Consider the following 22,526-nt stretch of genomic DNA (forward strand, 5'->3'; position numbering starts at 1 on the left):
AAGTCGGCATTGTGCCTTTTGTATTAAATTCCGATGCATTTTCTGTGTTTCATCGTCAATAAGAAGGTGCAAGGTATACAGTAAACCTGAAGTGAAGCATCGGAATCTAAAACTGGACTCACAGGAGAGGTTCAAATCATAGAAAGTGAGAGTGTCAGTCCTCTTGTACTTAAGTCGGCATTGTGCCATTTGTATTCAATTCGGATGCAATTTCTGTGTTTCATCGTCAATAAGAAGGTCCAGGGGATACAGTAAACCTGAAGTGAAGCATCGGAATCCAAATCTAGACCCACAGGAGGAGTTCAAATCATAGAAAGTTAGGGTGTCTGTCCTCTTGTACTTAAGTCGGCATTGTGTCATTTGTATTAAACTCTTATGCAAACTCTGTGTTTCATCGTCAATAAGAAGGTCCAAGTTAAACAGTAAACCTGAGGTGAATCATCAGAATCTAAAACTGGACTCACAGTAGAGGTTCAAATCATAGAAAGTGAAAGTGTCAGTCCTCTTGTCCTTTAGTCGGCATTGTGCCTTTTGTATTAAATTCGGATGCAATTTCTGTGTTTCATCGTCAATAAGAAGGTCCAAGTGATACAGTAAACCTGAAGTGAAGCATCGGAATCTAAAACTGGACTCACAGGAGAGTTTCAAATCATAGATGGTTAGAGTGTCACTGCTCTTGTACTTAAGACGGTATTGTGAATTTTGTATTAAATTCGGATGCAATTACTGTGTTTCATCGTCAATAAGAAGGCCCAAGGGATACAGTAAACCTGAAGTGAAGCATCGGAATCTAAAACTGGACTCACAGGAGAGGTTCCAATCATAGAATGTTAGAGTGTCAGTCCTCTTTTACTTAAGTCGGCCTTGTGCCTTTTGTATTAATTTCGGATGCAATTTCTCTGTTTCATCGTCAATAAGAAGGTGCAAGGTATACAGTAAACCTGAAGTGAAGCATCGGAATCTAAAACTGGACTCACAGGAGAGGTTCAAATCATAGAAAGTGAGAGTGTCAGTCCTCTTGTACTTAAGTCGTAATTGTGCCATTTGTAATCTATTCGGATGCACTTTCTGTGTTTCATCGTCAATAAGAAGGTCCAGGGGATACTGTAAACCTGATGTGAAGCATCGGAATCCAAATCTAGACTCACAGGAGAGGTTCAAATCAAAGAAAGTTAGGGTGTCTGTCCTCTTGTACTTAAGTCGGCATTGTGCCATTTGTATTAAACTCTTATGCAAACTCTGTGTTTCATCGTCAATAAGAAGGTCCAAGTTAAACAGTAAACCTGAGGTGAATCATCGGAATCTAAAACTGGACTCACAGTAGAGGTTCAAATCATAGAAAGCGAATGTGTCAGTCCTCTTGTCCTTTAGTCGGCATTGTGCCTTTTGTATTAAATTCGGATGCAATTTCTGTGTTTCATCGTCAATAAGAAGGTCCAAGTGATACAGTAAACCTGAAGTGAAGCTTCGGAATCTAAAACTGCACTCACAGCAGAGATTCAAATAATAGAAAGTTATAGTGTCACTCCTCCCGTACTTAAGTCGGTATTGTGCCTTTTGTATTAAATTTGGATGCAATTTCTGTGTTTCATCGTCAACAAGAAGGTCCAAGAGATACAGTAAACCTTAAGTGAAGCATTGGAACCTAAAACTGGTCTCACAGGAGAGGTTCAAATCATAGAATGTTAGAGTGTCAGTCCTCTTTTACTTAAGTCGGCCTTGTGCCTTTTGTATTAATTTCGGATGCAATTTCTCTGTTTCATCGTCAATAAGAAGGTACTAGGGATACAGTAAACCTGAAGTGAAGCATCGGAATCTAAAACTTCACTCGCAGGAGAGGTTCAAATCATAGGAAGTTAGGGTGTCAGCCCTCTTTTACATAAGTCGGCATTGTGCCATTTGCATTAAATTCCGATGCAATTTCTGTGTTTTATCGTCAATAAGAAGGTTCAAGGGATACTGTAAACCTGAAGTGAAGCATTGGAATCTAAAACTAGACTCACAGGAGAGGTTCAAATCATAGAAAGTTAGAGTGTCTGTCCTCTTGTACTTAAGTCGGCATTGTGCCTTTTGTATTAAATTCGGATGCAATTTCTGTGTTTCATCGTCAACAAGAAGGTCCATATGATACAGTAAACCTGAAGTGAAGCATCGGAATCTAAAACTGGTCTGACAGGAGAGGTTCAAATCATAGAAATTGAGAGTGTCAGTCCTCTTGTACTTAAGTCGGCATTGTGCCATTTGTATTAAATTCGGATGCAATTTCTGTGTTTCATCGTCAATAAGAAGGTCCAAGGGATACAGTAAACCTGAAGTGAAGCATCGGAATCCAAAACTGGACTCCCAGGAGAGGTCAAATCATAGAAGGTGAGAGTGTCAGTCTTCTTGTACTTAATTCGGCCTTGTGCCATTTGTATTAAATTCGGATGCAATTTCTGTGTTTCATCGTTAATAAGAAGGTTCAAGGGATACAGTAAACCTGAGGTGAAGCATCGGAATCTAAAGCAGGACTCACAGTATGGGTTCAAATCATAGAAAGTGAGAGGGTCAGTCCTCTTGTACTTAAGTCGGCATTGTGCCTTTTGTATTAAATTCGGATGCAATTTCTGTGTACCATCGTCAATAAGAAGGTCCAAATGATCCAGTAAACCTGAAGTGAATCATCGGAATCTAAAACTGGTCTCACAGGAGAGGTTGAAATCATAGAATGTTAGAGTGTCAGTCATCTTTTACTCAAGTCGGCATTGTGCCTTTTGTATTAATTTCAGATGCAACTTCTGTGTTTCATCGTCAATAAGAAGGTCCAAGGGATACAGTTAACCTAAAGTGTAGCATCGGAATCTAAAACTAGACTCACAGGAGAGGTTCAAATCATAGAAAGTTAGAGTGTCAGTCCTCTTTTACTTAAGTCGGCATTGTGCCATTTGTATTAAATTCCGATGCAATATCTGTGTTTCATCGTCAATAAGAAGGTACAAGGTATACAGTAAACCTGAAGTGAAGCATCGGATTCTAAATCTGGACTCACAGGAGGGGTTCAAATCATAGTAAGTTAGAGTGTCAGTCCTCTTTTACTTAAGTCGGCATTGTGCCTTTTGAATTAAATTCCGATGCATTTTCTGTGTTTCATCGTCAATAAGAAGGTGCAAGGTATACAGTAAACCTGAAGTGAAGCATCGGAATCTAAAACTGGACTCACAGGAGAGGTTCAAATCATTGAAAGTGAGAGTGTCAGTCCTCTTGTACTTAAGTCGGCATTGTGCCATTTGTAATCTATTCGGATGCAATTTCTGTGTTTCATCGTCAATAAGAAGGTCCAGGGGATACAGTAAACCTGAAGTGAAGCATCGGAATCCAAATCTAGACTCACAGGAGAGGTTCAAATCATAGAAAGTTAGGGTGTCTGTCCTCTTGTACTTAAGTCGGCATTGTGCCATTTGTATTAAACTCTTATGCAAACTCTGTGTTTCATCGTCAATAAGAAGGTCCAAGTTAAACAGTAAACCTGAGGTGAATCATCGGAATCTAAAACTGGACTCACAGTAGAGGTTCAAATCATAGAAAGCGAATGTGTCAGTCCTCTTGTCCTTTAGTCGGCATTGTGCCTTTTGTATTAAATTCGGATGCAATTTCTGTGTTTCATCGTCAATAAGAAGGTCCAAGTGATACAGTAAACCTGAAGTGAAGCTTCGGAATCTAAAACTGCACTCACAGCAGAGATTCAAATAATAGAGAGTTATAGTGTCACTCCTCCCGTACTTAAGTCGGTATTGTGCCTTTTGTATTAAATTTGGATGCAATTTCTGTGTTTCATCGTCAACAAGAAGGTCCAAGAGATACAGTAAACCTTAAGTGAAGCATTGGAACCTAAAACTGGTCTCACAGGAGAGGTTCAAATCATAGAATGTTAGAGTGTCAGTCCTCTTTTACTTAAGTCGGCCTTGTGCCTTTTGTATTAATTTCGGATGCAATTTCTCTGTTTCATCGTCAATAAGAAGGTCCTAGGGATACAGTAAACCTGAAGTGAAGCATCGGAATCTAAAACTTCACTCGCAGGAGAGGTTCAAATCATAGGAAGTTAGGGTGTCAGCCCTCTTTTACATAAGTCGGCATTGTGCCATTTGCATTAAATTCCGATGCAATTTCTGTGTTTTATCGTCAATAAGAAGGTTCAAGGGATACTGTAAACCTGAAGTGAAGCATTGGAATCTAAAACTAGACTCACAGGAGAGGTTCAAATCATAGAAAGTTAGAGTGTCTGTCCTCTTGTACTTAAGTCGGCATTGTGCCTTTTGTATTAAATTCGGATGCAAACTCTGTGTTTCATCGTCAATAAGAAGGTCCAAGGGATACAGAAACCTGAGGTGAAGCATCGCAATCTAAAACTGGACTCACAGTAAGGGTTCAAATCATAGTAAGTGAGAGTGCCAGCCCTCTTGTACTTAAGTCGGCGTTGTGCCTTTTGTATTAAATTCGGATACAATTTCTGTGTTTCATCGTCAACAAGAAGGTCCATATGATACAGTAAACCTGAAGTGAAGCATCGGAATCTAAAACTGGTCTGACAGGAGAGGTTCAAATCATAGAAATTGAGAGTGTCAGTCCTCTTGTACTTAAGTCGGCATTGTGCCATTTGTATTAAATTCAGATGCAATTTCTGTGTTTCATCGTCAATAAGAAGGTCCAAGGGATACAGTAAACCTGAAGTGAAGCATCGGAATCCAAAACTGGACTCCCAGGAGAGGTCAAATCATAGAAGGTGAGAGTGTCAGTCTTCTTGTACTTAATTCGGCATTGTGCCATTTGTATTAAATTCGGATGCAATTTCTGTGTTTCATCGTTAATAAGAAGGTTCAAGGGATACAGTAAACCTGAGGTGAAGCATCGGAATCTAAAGCAGGACTCACAGTATGGGTTCAAATCATAGAAAGTGAGAGGGTCAGTCCTCTTGTACTTAAGTCGGCATTGTGCCTTTTGTATTAAATTCGGATGCAATTTCTGTGTACCATCGTCAATAAGAAGGTCCAAATGATCCAGTAAACCTGAAGTGAATCATCGGAATCTAAAACTGGTCTCACAGGAGAGGTTGAAATCATAGAATGTTAGAGTGTCAGTCATCTTTTACTTAAGTCGGCATTGTGCCTTTTGTATTAATTTCAGATGCAATTTCTGTGTTTCATCGTCAATAAGAAGGTCCAAGGGATACAGTTAACCTAAAGTGTAGCATCGGAATCTAAAACTAGACTCACAGGAGAGGTTCAAATCATAGAAAGTTAGAGTGTCAGTCCTCTTGTACTTAAGTCGGCATTGTGCCATTTGTATTAAATTCCGATGCAATATCTGTGTTTCATCGTCAATAAGAAGGTACAAGGTATACAGTAAACCTGAAGTGAAGCATCGGATTCTAAATCTGGACTCACAGGAGGGGTTCAAATCATAGTAAGTTAGAGTGTCAGTCCTCTTTTACTTAAGTCGGCATTGTGCCTTTTGAATTAAATTCCGATGCATTTTCTGTGTTTCATCGTCAATAAGAAGGTGCAAGGTATACAGTAAACCTGAAGTGAAGCATCGGAATCTAAAACTGGACTCACAGGAGAGGTTCAAATCATTGAAAGTGAGAGTGTCAGTCCTCTTGTACTTAAGTCGGCATTGTGCCATTTGTAATCTATTCGGATGCAATTTCTGTGTTTCATCGTCAATAAGAAGGTCCAGGGGATACAGTAAACCTGAAGTGAAGCATCGGAATCCAAATCTAGACTCACAGGAGAGGTTCAAATCATAGAAAGTTAGGGTGTCTGTCCTCTTGTACTTAAGTCGGCATTGTGCCATTTGTATTAAACTCTTATGCAAACTCTGTGTTTCATCGTCAATAAGAAGGTCCAAGTTAAACAGTAAACCTGAGGTGAATCATCGGAATCTAAAACTGGACTCACAGTAGAGGTTTAAATCATAGAAAGCGAATGTGTCAGTCCTCTTGTCCTTTAGTCGGCATTGTGCCTTTTGTATTAAATTCGGATGCAATTTCTGTGTTTCATCGTCAATAAGAAGGTCCAAGTGATACAGTAAACCTGAAGTGAAGCTTCGGAATCTAAAACTGCACTCACAGCAGAGATTCAAATAATAGAAAGTTATAGTGTCACTCCTCCCGTACTTAAGTCGGTATTGTGCCTTTTGTATTAAATTTGGATGCAATTTCTGTGTTTCATCGTCAACAAGAAGGTCCAAGAGATACAGTAAACCTTAAGTGAAGCATTGGAACCTAAAACTGGTCTCACAGGAGAGGTTCAAATCATAGAATGTTAGAGTGTCAGTCCTCTTTTACTTAAGTCGGCCTTGTGCCTTTTGTATTAATTTCGGATGCAATTTCTCTGTTTCATCGTCAATAAGAAGGTCCTAGGGATACAGTAAACCTGAAGTGAAGCATCGGAATCTAAAACTTCACTCGCAGGAGAGGTTCAAATCATAGGAAGTTAGGGTGTCAGCCCTCTTTTACATAAGTCGGCATTGTGCCATTTGCATTAAATTCCGATGCAATTTCTGTGTTTTATCGTCAATAAGAAGGTTCAAGGGATACTGTAAACCTGAAGTGAAGCATTGGAATCTAAAACTAGACTCACAGGAGAGGTTCAAATCATAGAAAGTTAGAGTGTCTGTCCTCTTGTACTTAAGTCGGCATTGTGCCTTTTGTATTAAATTCGGATGCAAACTCTGTGTTTCATCGTCAATAAGAAGGTCCAAGGGATACAGAAACCTGAGGTGAAGCATCGCAATCTAAAACTGGACTCACAGTAAGGGTTCAAATCATAGTAAGTGAGAGTGCCAGCCCTCTTGTACTTAAGTCGGCGTTGTGCCTTTTGTATTAAATTCGGATACAATTTCTGTGTTTCATCGTCAACAAGAACTTCCATATGATACAGTAAACCTGAAGTGAAGCATCGGAATCTAAAACTGGTCTGACAGGAGAGGTTCAAATCATAGAAATTGAGAGTGTCAGTCCTCTTGTACTTAAGTCGGCATTGTGCCATTTGTATTAAATTCAGATGCAATTTCTGTGTTTCATCGTCAATAAGAAGGTCCAAGGGATACAGTAAACCTGAAGTGAAGCATCGGAATCCAAAACTGGACTCCCAGGAGAGGTCAAATCATAGAAGGTGAGAGTGTCAGTCTTCTTGTACTTAATTCGGCATTGTGCCATTTGTATTAAATTCGGATGCAATTTCTGTGTTTCATCGTTAATAAGAAGGTTCAAGGGATACAGTAAACCTGAGGTGAAGCATCGGAATCTAAAGCAGGACTCACAGTATGGGTTCAAATCATAGAAAGTGAGAGGGTCAGTCCTCTTGTACTTAAGTCGGCATTGTGCCTTTTGTATTAAATTCGGATGCAATTTCTGTGTACCATCGTCAATAAGAAGGTCCAAATGATCCAGTAAACCTGAAGTGAATCATCGGAATCTAAAACTGGTCTCACAGGAGAGGTTGAAATCATAGAATGTTAGAGTGTCAGTCATCTTTTACTTAAGTCGGCATTGTGCCTTTTGTATTAATTTCAGATGCAATTTCTGTGTTTCATCGTCAATAAGAAGGTCCAAGGGATACAGTTAACCTAAAGTGTAGCATCGGAATCTAAAACTAGACTCACAGGAGAGGTTCAAATCATAGAAAGTTAGAGTGTCAGTCCTCTTGTACTTAAGTCGGCATTGTGCCATTTGTATTAAATTCCGATGCAATATCTGTGTTTCATCGTCAATAAGAAGGTACAAGGTATACAGTAAACCTGAAGTGAAGCATCGGATTCTAAATCTGGACTCACAGGAGGGGTTCAAATCATAGTAAGTTAGAGTGTCAGTCCTCTTTTACTTAAGTCGGCATTGTGCCTTTTGAATTAAATTCCGATGCATTTTCTGTGTTTCATCGTCAATAAGAAGGTGCAAGGTATACAGTAAACCTGAAGTGAAGCATCGGAATCTAAAACTGGACTCACAGGAGAGGTTCAAATCATTGAAAGTGAGAGTGTCAGTCCTCTTGTACTTAAGTCGGCATTGTGCCATTTGTAATCTATTCGGATGCAATTTCTGTGTTTCATCGTCAATAAGAAGGTCCAGGGGATACAGTAAACCTGAAGTGAAGCATCGGAATCCAAATCTAGACTCACAGGAGAGGTTCAAATCATAGAAAGTTAGGGTGTCTGTCCTCTTGTACTTAAGTCGGCATTGTGCCATTTGTATTAAACTCTTATGCAAACTCTGTGTTTCATCGTCAATAAGAAGGTCCAAGTTAAACAGTAAACCTGAGGTGAATCATCGGAATCTAAAACTGGACTCACAGTAGAGGTTTAAATCATAGAAAGCGAATGTGTCAGTCCTCTTGTCCTTTAGTCGGCATTGTGCCTTTTGTATTAAATTCGGATGCAATTTCTGTGTTTCATCGTCAATAAGAAGGTCCAAGTGATACAGTAAACCTGAAGTGAAGCTTCGGAATCTAAAACTGCACTCACAGCAGAGATTCAAATAATAGAAAGTTATAGTGTCACTCCTCCCGTACTTAAGTCGGTATTGTGCCTTTTGTATTAAATTTGGATGCAATTTCTGTGTTTCATCGTCAACAAGAAGGTCCAAGAGATACAGTAAACCTTAAGTGAAGCATTGGAACCTAAAACTGGTCTCACAGGAGAGGTTCAAATCATAGAATGTTAGAGTGTCAGTCCTCTTTTACTTAAGTCGGCCTTGTGCCTTTTGTATTAATTTCGGATGCAATTTCTCTGTTTCATCGTCAATAAGAAGGTCCTAGGGATACAGTAAACCTGAAGTGAAGCATCGGAATCTAAAACTTCACTCGCAGGAGAGGTTCAAATCATAGGAAGTTAGGGTGTCAGCCCTCTTTTACATAAGTCGGCATTGTGCCATTTGCATTAAATTCCGATGCAATTTCTGTGTTTTATCGTCAATAAGAAGGTTCAAGGGATACTGTAAACCTGAAGTGAAGCATTGGAATCTAAAACTAGACTCACAGGAGAGGTTCAAATCATAGAAAGTTAGAGTGTCTGTCCTCTTGTACTTAAGTCGGCATTGTGCCTTTTGTATTAAATTCGGATGCAAACTCTGTGTTTCATCGTCAATAAGAAGGTCCAAGGGATACAGAAACCTGAGGTGAAGCATCGCAATCTAAAACTGGACTCACAGTAAGGGTTCAAATCATAGTAAGTGAGAGTGCCAGCCCTCTTGTACTTAAGTCGGCGTTGTGCCTTTTGTATTAAATTCGGATACAATTTCTGTGTTTCATCGTCAACAAGAACTTCCATATGATACAGTAAACCTGAAGTGAAGCATCGGAATCTAAAACTGGTCTGACAGGAGAGGTTCAAATCATAGAAATTGAGAGTGTCAGTCCTCTTGTACTTAAGTCGGCATTGTGCCATTTGTATTAAATTCAGATGCAATTTCTGTGTTTCATCGTCAATAAGAAGGTCCAAGGGATACAGTAAACCTGAAGTGAAGCATCGGAATCCAAAACTGGACTCCCAGGAGAGGTCAAATCATAGAAGGTGAGAGTGTCAGTCTTCTTGTACTTAATTCGGCATTGTGCCATTTGTATTAAATTCGGATGCAATTTCTGCGTTTCATCGTTAATAAGAAGGTTCAAGGGATACAGTAAACCTGAGGTGAAGCATCGGAATCTAAAGCAGGACTCACAGTATGGGTTCAAATCATAGAAAGTGAGAGGGTCAGTCCTCTTGTACTTAAGTCGGCATTGTGCCTTTTGTATTAAATTCGGATGCAATTTCTGTGTACCATCGTCAATAAGAAGGTCCAAATGATCCAGTAAACCTGAAGTGAATCATCGGAATCTAAAACTGGTCTCACAGGAGAGGTTGAAATCATAGAATGTTAGAGTGTCAGTCATCTTTTACTTAAGTCGGCATTGTGCCTTTTGTATTAATTTCAGATGCAATTTCTGTGTTTCATCGTCAATAAGAAGGTCCAAGGGATACAGTTAACCTAAAGTGTAGCATCGGAATCTAAAACTAGACTCACAGGAGAGGTTCAAATCATAGAAAGTTAGAGTGTCAGTCCTCTTGTACTTAAGTCGGCATTGTGCCATTTGTATTAAATTCCGATGCAATATCTGTGTTTCATCGTCAATAAGAAGGTACAAGGTATACAGTAAACCTGAAGTGAAGCATCGGATTCTAAATCTGGACTCACAGGAGGGGTTCAAATCATAGTAAGTTAGAGTGTCAGTCCTCTTTTACTTAAGTCGGCATTGTGCCTTTTGAATTAAATTCCGATGCATTTTCTGTGTTTCATCGTCAATAAGAAGGTGCAAGGTATACAGTAAACCTGAAGTGAAGCATCGGAATCTAAAACTGGACTCACAGGAGAGGTTCAAATCATAGAAAGTGAGAGTGTCAGTCCTCTTGTACTTAAGTCGGCATTGTGCCATTTGTAATCTATTCGGATGCAATTTCTGTGTTTCATCGTCAATAAGAAGGTCCAGAGGATACAGTAAACCTGAAGTGAAGCATCGGAATCCAAATCTAGACTCACAGGAGAGGTTCAAATCATAGAAAGTTAGGGTGTCTGTCCTCTTGTACTTAAGTCGGCATTGTGCCATTTGTATTAAACTCTTATGCAAACTCTGTGTTTCATCGTCAATAAGAAGGTCCAAGTTAAACAGTAAACCTCAGGTGAATCATCGGAATCTAAAACTGGACTCACAGTAGAGGTTCAAATCATAGAAAGTGACAGTGTCAGTCCTCTTGTCCTTTAGTCGGAATTGTGCCTTTTGTATTAAATTCGGATGCAATTTCTGTGTTTCATCGTCAATAAGAAGGTCCAAGTGATACAGTAAACCTGAAGTGAAGCTTCGGAATCTAAAACTGCACTCACAGCAGAGATTCAAATAATAGAAAGTTAGAGTGTCACTCCTCCTGTACTTAAGTCGGTATTGTGCCTTTTGTATTAAATTTGGATGCAATTTCTGTGTTTCATCGTCAACAAGAAGGTCCAAGAGATACAGTAAACCTTAAGTGAAGCATCTTAACCTAAAACTGGTCTCACAGGAGAGGTTCAAATCATAGAATGTTAGAGTGTCAGTCCTCTTTTACTTAAGTCGGCCTTGTGCCTTTTGTATTAATTTCGGATGCAATTTCTCTGTTTCATCGTCAATAAGAAGGTCCTAGGGATACAGTAAACCTGAAGTGAAGCATCGGAATCTAAAACTTCACTCGCAGGAGAGGTTCAAATCATAGGAAGTTAGGGTGTCAGCCCTCTTTTACATAAGTCGCCATTGTGCCATTTGCATTAAATTCCGTTGCAATTTCTGTGTTTCATCGTCAATAAGAAGGTGCAAGGTATACAGTAAACCTGAAGTGAAGCATAGAATCAAAAACTCGACTCACAGGAGAGGTTCAAATCATAGAAAGTGAGAGTGTCAGTCCTCTTTTACTTAAGTCGGCATTGTGCCTTTTGTATTAAATTCCGATGCAATTTCTGTGTTTCATCGTCAATAAGAAGGTGCAAGGTATACAGTAACCCTGAAGTGAAGCATCGGAATCTAAAACTGGTCTCACAGGACAGGTTCAAATCATAGAAAGTGAGAGTGTCTGTCCTCTTGTACTTAAGTCGGCATTGTGGCATTTGTATTAAATGTGGATGCAATTTCTGTATTTTATCGTCAATAAGAAGGTTCAAGGGATACTGTAAACCTGAAGTGAAGCATTTGAATCTAAAACTAGACTCACAGGAGAGGTTCAAATCATAGAAAGTTAGAGTGTCTGTCCTCTTGTACTTAAGTCGGCATTGTGCCTATTGTATTAAATTCGGATGCAAACTCTGAGTTTCATCGTCAATAAGAAGGTCCAAGGGATACAGTAAACCTGAGGTGAAGCATCGGAATCTAAAACTGGACTCACAGTAAGGGTTCAAATCATAGTAAGTGAGAGTGCCAGCCCTCTTGTACATAAGTCGGCGTTGTGCCTTTTGTATTAAATTCGGATGCAATATCTGTGTTTCATCGTCAACAAGAAGGTCCATATGATACAGTAAACCTGAAGTGAAGCATCGGAATCTAAAACTGGTCTCACAGGAGAGGTTCAAATCATAGAAAGTGAGAGTGTCAGTCCTCTTGTACTTAAGTCGGCATTGTGCCATTTGTATTAAATTCGGATGCAATTTCTGTGCTTCATCGTCAATAAGAAGGTCCAAGGGATACAGTAAACCTGAAGTGAAGCATCGGAATCCAAAACTGGACTCCCAGGAGAGGTCAAATCATAGAAGGTGAGAGTGTCAGTCCTCTTGTACTTAATTCGGCATTGTGCCATTTGTATTAAATTCGGATGCAATTTCTGTGTCTCATCGTCAATAAGAAGGTCCAAGGTATACAGTTAACCTGAAGTGAAGCATCGGAATGTAAAACCGGACTCACAGGACAGATTCAAATCATAGAAAGTGAGAGTGTCAGTCGTCTTGTACTTAAGTCGGCATTGTGCCATTTGTATTAAATTTGGATGCAATTTCTGTGTTTCATCGTCAATAAGAAGGTTCAAGGGATACAGTAAACCTGAAGTGAAGCATCGGAATCTAAAGCAGGACTCACAGTATGGGTTCAAATCATAGAAAGTGAGAGGGTCAGTCCTCTTGTACTTAAGTCGGCATTGTGCCTTTTGTATTAAATTCGGATGCAATTTCTGTGTACCATCGTCAATAAGAAGGTCCAAATGATCCAGTAAACCTGAAGTGAATCATCGGAATCTAAAACTGGTCTCACAGGAGAGGTTCAAATCATAGAATGTTAGAGTGTCAGTCATCTTTTACTTAAGTCGGCATTGTGCCTTTTGTATTAATTTCAGATGCAATTTCTGTGTTTCATCGTCAATAAGAAGGTCCAAGGGATACAGTTAACCTGAAGTGTAGCATTGGAATCTAAAACTCGACTCACAGGAGAGGTTCTAATCATAGAAAGTGAGAGTGTCAGTCCTCTCGTACCTAAGTCGGCATTGTGCCATTTGTATTAAATTCGGATGCAATTTCTGTGTTTCATCGTCAATAAGAAGGTCCAAGGGATACAGTAAACCAGAAGTGAAGCATCGGAATCTAAAACTGGACTCCCAGGAGGGGTCAAATCATAGAAAGTTAGATTGTCACTCCTCTTGTAGTTGAGGTGGCATTGTGCCATTTGTATTAAATTTTTGTTGCAATATCTGTGTTTCATCGTCAATAAGAACGTTCAAGGGATACAGTAAACCTGAAGTGAAGCGTCGGAATCTAAAACTAGACTCACAGAAGAGGTTCAAATCGTAGAAAGTTAGAGTGTCTGTCCTCTTCTACTTAAGTCGGCATTGTGCCATTTGTATTAAATTCCATTGCAATTTCTGTGTTTCATCGTCAATAAGAAGGTGCAAGGTATACAGTAAACCTGAAGTGAAGCATCGGAATGTAAAACTGGACTCACAGGACAGGTTCAAATCATAGAAAGTGAGAGTGTCAGTCCTCTTGTACTTAAGTCGGCATTGTGCCATTTGTATTCAATTCGGATGCAAACTCTGTGTTTCATCGTCAATAAGTAGGTCCAAGGGATACAGTAAACGTGAGGTGATGCATCGGAATCTAAAACTGGACTCACAGTAGAGGTTCTAATCATAGAAAGTGAGAGTGTCAGTCCTCTAGTACTTAAGTCGGCATTGTGCCATTTGTATTAAATTCGGATGCAATTTCTGTGTTTCATCGTCATTAAGAAGGTCCAAGGGATACAGTAAATCAGAAGTGAAGCATCGGAATCTAAAACTGGACTCACAGGAGAGGTTCAAATCATAGAAGGTGAGAGTGTCAGTCCTCTTGTACTTAAGTCGGCATTGTGCCATTTGTATTAAACTTTTATGCAAACTCTGTGTTTCATCGTCAATAAGAAGGTCCAAGTTATACAGTAAACCTGAGGTGAATCATCGGAATCTAAAACTGGGCTCACAGTAGAGGTTCAAATCATAGAAAGTGAGAGTGTCAGCCTTCTTGTACTTAAGTCAGCATTGTGCCATTTGTATTCAATTCGGATGCAATTTCTGTGTTTCATCGTCAATAAGAAGGTCCAGGGGATTCAGTAAACCTGAAGTGAAGCATCGGAATCCCAAACTAGACTCACAGGAGAGGTTCAAGTCATAGAAAGTTAGGGTGTCTGTCCTCTTGTACTTAAGTCGGCATTGTGCCATTTGTATTAAACTCTTATGCAAACTCTGTGTTTCATCGTCAATAAGAAGGTCCAAGAGATACAGTAAACCTGAAGTGAAGCTTCGGAATCTAAAACTGCACTCACAGCAGAGATTCAAATCATAGATAGTTAGAGTGTCACTCCTCCCGTACTTAAGTCGGCATTGTGCCTTTTGTATTAAATTCGGATGCAAACTCTGTGTTTCATCGTCAATAAGAAGGTCCAAGGGATACAGTAAACCTGAAGTGAAGCATCGGAATCCAAAACTGGACTCCCAGGAGAGGTCAAATCATAGAAGGTGAGAGTGTCAGTCCTCTTGTACTTAATTCGGCATTGTGCCATTTGTATTAAATTCCGATGCAATTTCTGTGTTTCATCGTCAATAAGAAGGTGCAAGGTATACAGTAAACCTGAAGTGAAGCATCGGAATCTAAAACTTGTCTCACAGGAGAGGTTCAAATCATAGAAAGTGAGAGTGTCAGTCCTCTTGTACTTAAGTCGGCATTGTGCCATTTGTATTAAATTCGGATGCAATTTCTGTGTTTCATCGTCAATAAGAAGGTCAAAGGGATACAGTAAACCTGAAGTGAAGCATCGGAATCCAAAACTGGACTCCCAGGAGAGGTCAAATCATAGAAGGTGAGAGTGTCAGTCCTCTTGTACTTAATTCGGCATTGTGCCATTTGTATTAAATTCGGATGCAATATCTGTGTTTCATCGTTAATAAGAAGGTCCAAGGGATACAGTAAACCTGAAGTGAAGCATCGGAATCCAAAACTGGACTCACAGGAGAGTTTCTAATCATTGAAAGTGAGAGTGTCAGTCCTCTTTTACTTAAGTCGGCATTGTGCCTTTTGTATTAAATTCGGATGCAATTTCTGTGTCTCATCGTCAATAAGAAGGTCCAAGGGATACAGTAAAACTGAAGTGAAGCAACGGATTCTAAAACTGGTCTCACAGGAGAGGTTCACATCATAGAATGTTAGAGTGTCAGTCCTCTTTTACTTAAGTCGGCATTGTGCCTTTTGTATTAAATTCGGATGCAATTTCTGTGTTTCATCGTCAATAAGAAAGTCCAAGGGATACAGTAAATCTGAAGTGAAGCATCGAAATCTAAAACTAGACTCACAGGAGATGTTCAAATCATAGAAAGTTAGAGTGTCAGTCCTCTTGTACTTAAGTCGGCATTGTGCCATTTGTATTAAAATCCGATGCAATTTCTGTGTTTCATCGTCAATAAGAAGGTCCAAGGGATACAGTAAACAAGAGGTGAAGCATCGGAATCTAAAACAGGACTCACAGTATAGGTTCAAATCTTAGAAAGTGAGAGGGTCAGTCCTCTTGTACTTAAGTCGGCATTGTGCCTTTTGTATTACATTCGGATGCAATTTCTGTGTACCATCGTCAATAAGAAGGTCCAAATGATCCAGTAAACCTGAAGTGAATCATCGGAATCTAAAACTGGTCTCACAGGAGAGGTTCAAATCATAGAATGTTAGAGTGTCAGTCATCTTGTACCTAAGTCGGCATTGGGCCTTTTGTATTAAATTCGGATGCAATTTCTGTGTTTCATCGTCAATAAGAAGGTCCAAGGCATACAGTTAACCTGAAGTGTAGCATCGGAATCTAAAACTAGACTCACAGGAGAGGTTCAAATCATAGAAAGTTAGAGTGTCAGTCCTCTTGTACTTAAGTCGGCATTGTGCCATTTGTATTAAATTCCGATGCAATTTCTGTGTTTCATCGTCAATAAGAAGGTACAAGGTATACGGTAAACCTGAAGGGAAGCATCGGAATCTAAAACTCGACTCACAGGAGAGGTTCTAATCATAGAAAGTTAGATTGTCACTCCTCTTGTACTTAAGCCGGTATTGTGACATTTGTATTAAATTTGGTTGCAATTTCTGTGTTTCATCGTCAATAAGAACGTTCAAGGGATACAGTAAACCTGAAGTGAAGCATCGGAATCTAAAACTAGACTCATAGGAGAGGTTCAAATCATAGAAAGTTAGAGTGTCAGTCCTCTTTACTTATGTCGGCATTGTGCCTTTTGTATTAAATTCCGATGCAATTTCTGTGTTTCATCGTCAATAAGAAGGTGCAAGGTATACAGTAAACCTGAAGTGAAGCATCGGAATGTAAAACTGGACTCACAGGACAGGTTCAAATCATAGAAAGTGAGAGTGTCAGTCCTCTTGTACTTAAGTCGGCATTGTGTCATTTGTATTAATTTTGGTTGCAATATCTGTGTTTGATCGTCAATAAGAACGTTCAAGGGATACAGTAAACCTGAAGTGAAGCATCGGAATCTAAAACTAGACTCACAGAAGAGGTTCAAATCATAGAAAGTTAGAGTGTCTGTCCTCTTCTACTTAAGTCGGCTTTGTGCCATTTGTATTAAATTCCATTGCAATTTCTGTGTTTCATCGTCAATAAGAAGGTCCAAGGGATACAATAAACCTGAAGTGAAGCATCGGAATCCAAAAGTGGACTCCCAGGAGAGGTCAAATCATAGAAGGCGAGAGTGTCAGTCCTCTTGTACTTCATTCGGCATTGTGCCATTTCTATTAAATTCGGATGCAATTTCTGTGTTTCATCGTTAATAAGAAGGTCCAAGGGATACAGTAAACCTGAAGTGAAGCATCGGAATCTAAAACTGGACTCACAGGAGAGTTTCTAATCATTGAAAGTGAGAGTGTCAGTCCTCTTTTACTTAAGTCGGCATTGTGCCTTTTGTATTAAATTCGGATGCAATTTCTGTGTCTCATCGTCAATAAGAAGGTGCAAGGGATACAGTAAACCCGAAGTGAAGCACGGGAATCTAAAACTTGTCTCACAGGAGAGGTTCACATCATAGTATGTTAGAGTGTCAGTCCTCTTTTACTTAAGGCGGCATTGTGCCTTTTGTATTAAATTCGGATGCAATTTCTGTGTTTCATCGTCAATAAGAATGTCCAAGGGATAAAGTAAACCTGAAGTGAAGCATCGGAATCTAAAACTAGACTCACAGGAGAGGTTCAAATCATAGAAAGTTAGAGTGTCAGTCCTCTTGTACTTAAGTCGGCATTGTGCCATTTGTATTACATTCCGATGCAATTTCTGTGTTTCATCGTCAATAAGAAGGTGCAAGGTATACAGTAAACCTGAAGTGAAGCATCGGAATCTAAAACTCGACTCACAGGAGAGGTTCTAATCATAGAAAGTGAGAGTGTCAGTCCTCTTGTACTTAAGTCGGCATTGTGCCATTTATATTATACTCGGATGCAATTTCTGTGTATCATCGTCAATAAGAAGGTGCAAGGTATACAGTAAACCTGAAGTGAAGCATCGGAATGTAAAACTGGACTCACAGGCAGATTCAAATCATAGAAAGTGAGAGTGTCAGTCCTCTTGTACTTAAGTCGGCATTGTGCCATTTGTATTAAATTTGAATGCAATATCTGTGTTTCATCGTCAATAAGAAGGTTCAAGGGATACAGTAAACCTGAAGTGAAGCATCGGAATCGAAAACTAGACTCGCAGGAGAGGTTCAAATCATAGAAAGTTAGAGTGTCTGTCCTCTTGTACTTAAGTCGGCATTGTGCATTTTGTATTAAATTCGGATGCAAACTCTGTGTTTCATCGTCAATAAGAAGGTCCAAGGGATACAGTAAACATGAGGTGAAGCATCGGAATCTAAAACAGGACTCACAGTATAGGTTCAAATCATAGAAAGTGAGAGGGTCAGTCCTCTTGTACTTAAGTCGGCATTGTGCCTTTTGTATTAAATTCGGATGCAATTTCTGTGTACCATCGTCAATAAGAAGGTCCAAATGATCCAGGAAACCTGAAGTGAATCATCGGAATCTAAAACTGGTCTCACAGGAGAGGTTCAATTCATAGAATGTTAGAGTGTCAGTCATCTTTTACTTAAGTCGGCATTGTGCCTTTTGTATTAATTTCGGATGCACTATCTGTGTTTCATCGTCAATAAGAAGGTACAAGGGATTCAGTTAACCTGAAGTGTAGCATCGGAATCTAAAACTTGACTCACAGGAGAGGTTCAAATCATAGAAAGTTAGAGTGTCAGTCCTCTTGTACTTATGTCGGCATTGTGCCATTTGTATTAAATTCCGATGCAATTTCTGTGTTTCATCGTCAATAAGAAGGTACAAGGTATACAGTAAACCAAAAGTGAAGCATCGGAATCTAAATCTCGACTCACAGGAGAGGTTCAAATCATAGGAAGTGAGAGTGTCAGTCCTCTTGTACCTAAGTCGGCATTGTGCCATTTGTTTTAAATTCGGATGCAACTTCTGTGTTTCATCGTCAATAAGAGGGTCCAAGAGATACAGTAAACCTGAAGTGAAGCATCGGAATCCAAAACTGGACTCCCAGGAGGGGTCAAATCATAGAAAGTTAGATTGTCACTCATCTTGTACTTAAGCCGGTGTTGTGCCATTTGTATTAAATTTGGTTGCAATTTCTGTGCTTCATCGGCAATAAGAACGTTCAAGGGATACAGTAAACCTGAAGTGAAACATCGGAATCTAAAACTAGACTCACAGGAGAGGTTCAAATCATAGGAAGTTAGAGTGTCTGTCCTCTTCTACTTAAGTCGGCATTGTGCCATTTGTATTAAATTCCATTGCAATTTCTGTGTTGCATCGTCAATAAGAAGGTCCAAGGGATACAGTAAACCTGAAGTGAAGCATCGGAATATAAAACTGGACTCACAGGAGAGGTTCAGATCATAGAAAGTTAGATTGTCACTCCTCTTGTACTTAAGGCGGTATTGTGCCATTTGTATTAATTTCGGATGCAATTTCTGAGTTTCATCGTCAATAAGAAGGTCCAAGGGATACAGTAAACCTAAAGCGAAGCATCGGAATCTAAAACTGGACTCACAAGAGCGGTTCAAATCATAGAATGGTAGAGGGTCAGTCCTCTTTTACTTCAGTCGGCATTGTGCTTTTTGTATTAAATTCGGTTGAAATTTCCGTGTTTCATCGTCAATAAGAAGGTCGAACGGATACAGTAATCCTGAAGTGAAGCATCGAATTCTAAATCTGGACTCACAGGAGGGGTTCAAATCATAGTAAGTTTGAGTGTCAGTCCTCTTTTACTTAAGGCGGCATTGTGCCTTTTGTATTAAATTCCGATGCAATTTCTGTGTTTCATCGTCAATAAGAAGGTGCAAGGTATACAGTAAACCTGAAGTGAAGCATCGGAATCCAAAACTGGACTCACAGGAGAGGTTCAAATCGTAGATAGTGAGAGTGTCAGTCCTCTTGTACTTAAGTCGGCATTGTGCCAATTGTATGAAATTCGGATGCAATTTCTGTGTTTCATCGTCAATAAGAATGTCCAGGGGATACAGTAAACCTGAAGTGAAGCATCGGAATCCAAAACTAGACTCACAGGAGAGGTTCAAATCTTAGAAAGTTAGGGTGTCTGTCCACTTGTACTTAAGTCGGCATTGTGCCATTTGTATTAAACTCTTATGCAAACTCTGTGTTTCATCGTCAATAAAAAGTCGAAGTTATACAGTAAACCGGAGGTGAATCATCGGAATCTAAAACTGGACTCACAGTAGGGGTTCATATCATAGAAAGTGAGAGTGTCAGTCCTCATGTCCTTTAGTCGACATTGTGCCTTTTGTATTAAATTCGGATGCAATTTCTGTGTTTCATCGTCAATAAGAAGGTCCTAGTGATACAGTAAACCTGAAGTGAAGCTTCGGAATCTAAAACTGGTCTCACAGGAGAGGTTCAAATCATAGAAAGTTAGAGTGTCAGTCCTCTTGTACTTAAGTCGGCATTGTGCCATTTGTATTAAATTCCGATGCAATTTCTGTGTTTCATCGTCAATAAGAAGGTGCAAGGTATACAGTAAACCTGAAGTGAAGCATCGGAATCTAAAACTCGACTCACAGGAGAGGTTCTAATCATAGAAAGTGAGAGTGTCAGTCCTCTTGTACTTAAGTCGGCATTGTGCCATTTATATTAAACTCGGATGCAATTTCTGTGTTTCATCGTCAATATGAAGGTGCAAGGTATACAGTAAACCTGAAGTGAAGCATCGGAATGTAAAACTGGACTCACAGGACAGATTCGAATCATAGAAAGTGAGAGTGTCAGTCCTCTTGTACTTAAGTCGGCATTGCGCCATTTGTATTAAATTTGGATGCAATTTCTGTGTTTCATCGTCAATAAGAAGGTTCAAGGGATACAGTAAACCTGAAGTGAAGCATAGGAATCGAAAACAAGACTCACAGGAGAGGTTCAAATCATAGAAAGTTAGAGTGTCTGTCCTCTTGTACTTAAGTCGGCATTGTGCATTTGGATTAAATTCGGATGCAAACTCTGTGTTTCATCGTCAATAAGAAGGTCCAAGGGATACAGTAAACATGAGGTGAAGCATCGGAATCTAAAACAGGACTCACAGTATAGGTTCAAATCATAGAAAGTGAGAGGGTCAGTCCTCTCGTACTTAAGTCGGCATTGTGCCTTTTGTATTAAATTCGGATGCAATTTCTGTGTACCATCGTCAATAAGAAGGTCCAAATGATCCAGCAAACCTGAAGTTAATCATCGGAATCTAAAACTGGTCTCACAGGAGAGGTTCAATTCATAGAATGTTAGAGTGTCAGTCATCTTTTACTTAAGTCGGCATTGTGCCTTTTGTATTAATTTTGGATGCTATTTCTGTGTTTCATCGTCAATAAGAAGGTCCAAGGTATACAGTTAACCTGAAGTGTAGTATCGGAATCTAAAACTAGACTCACAGGAGAGGTTCAAATCATAGAAAGTTAGAGTGTCAGTCCTCTTGTACTTAAGTCGGCATTGTGCCATTTGTATTAAATTCCATTGCAATTTCTGTGTTTCATCGTCAATAAGAAGGTCCAAGGGATACAGTAAACCTGAAGTGAAGCATCGGAATATAAAACTGGACTCACAGGAGAGGTTCAGATCATAGAAAGTTGGATTGTCAGTCCTGTTGTACTTAAGGCGGTATTGTGCCAATTGTATTAATTTCGGATGCAATTTCTGTGTTTCATCGTCAATAAGAAGGTCCAAGGGATACAGTAAACCTAAAGTGAAGCATCGGAATCTAAAACTGGACTCACAGGAGCGGTTCAAATCATAGAATGGTAAAGGGTCAGTCCTCTTTTAGTTCAGTCGGCATTGTGCTTTTTGTATTAAATTCGGTTGAAATTTCTGTGTTTCATCGTCAATAAGAAGGTCCAAGGGATACAGTAAACCTGAAGTGAAGCATCGGAATCTAAAACTGGACTCACAGGAGAGGTTTTAATCATAGAAAGTGAGAGTGTCATTCCTCCATTACTTAAGTCGGCATTGTGCCTTTTGTATTAAATTCGGATGCAATTTCTGTTTTTCATCGTCAATAAGAAGGTCCAAGGCATACAGTAATCATTAAGAGAAGCATCGGAACCTAAAACTGGTCTCACAGGAGAGGTTCAAATCATAGAAAGTTGGAGTGTCAGTCCTCTTGTACTTAAGTCGGCATTGGGCCATTTGTATTAAATTCCGATGCAATTTCTGTGTTTCATCGTCAATAAGAAGGTGCAAGGTATACAGTAAACCTGAAGTGAAGCATCGGAATCTAAAACTCGACTCGCAGGAGAGGTTCTAATCATAGAAAGTGAGAGTGTCAGTCCTCTTGTACTTAAGTCGGCATTGTGCCATTTATATTAAACTCGGATGCAATTTCTGTGTTTCATCGTCAATAAGAAGGTCCAAGGGATACAGTAAACATGAGGTGAAGCATCGGAATCTAAAACAGGACTCACAGTATAGGTTCAAATCATAGAAAGTGAGAGTGTCAGTCCTCTTGTACTTAAGTCGGCATTGTGCCATTTGTATTAATTTTGGTTGCAATTTCTGTGTTTCATCGTCAATAAGAACGTTCAAGGGATACAGTAAACCTGAAGTGAAACATCGGAATCTAAAACTAGACTCACAGAAGAGGTTCAAATCATAGAAAGTTAGAGTGTCTGTCCTCTTCTACTTAAGTCGGCTTTGTGCCATTTGTATTAAATTCCATTGCAATTTCTGTGTTTCATCGTCAATAAGAAGGTCCAAGGGATACAATAAACCTGAAGTGAAGCATCGGAATCCAAAACTGGACTCCCAGGAGAGGCAAATCATAGAAGGTGAGAGTGTCAGTCCTCTTGTACTTAATTCGGCATTGTGCCATTTCTATTAAATTCTGATGCAATTTCTGTGTTTCATCGTTAATAAGAAGGTCCAAGGGATACAGTAAACCTGAAGTGAAGCATCGGAATCTAAAACTGGACTCACAGGAGAGTTTCTAATCATTGAA

The sequence above is a fragment of the Schistocerca piceifrons genome, chromosome X (genome assembly GCF_021461385.2).
Source record: "Schistocerca piceifrons isolate TAMUIC-IGC-003096 chromosome X, iqSchPice1.1, whole genome shotgun sequence".
In the NCBI taxonomy this organism is placed as follows: Eukaryota; Metazoa; Arthropoda; class Insecta; order Orthoptera; family Acrididae; genus Schistocerca; species Schistocerca piceifrons.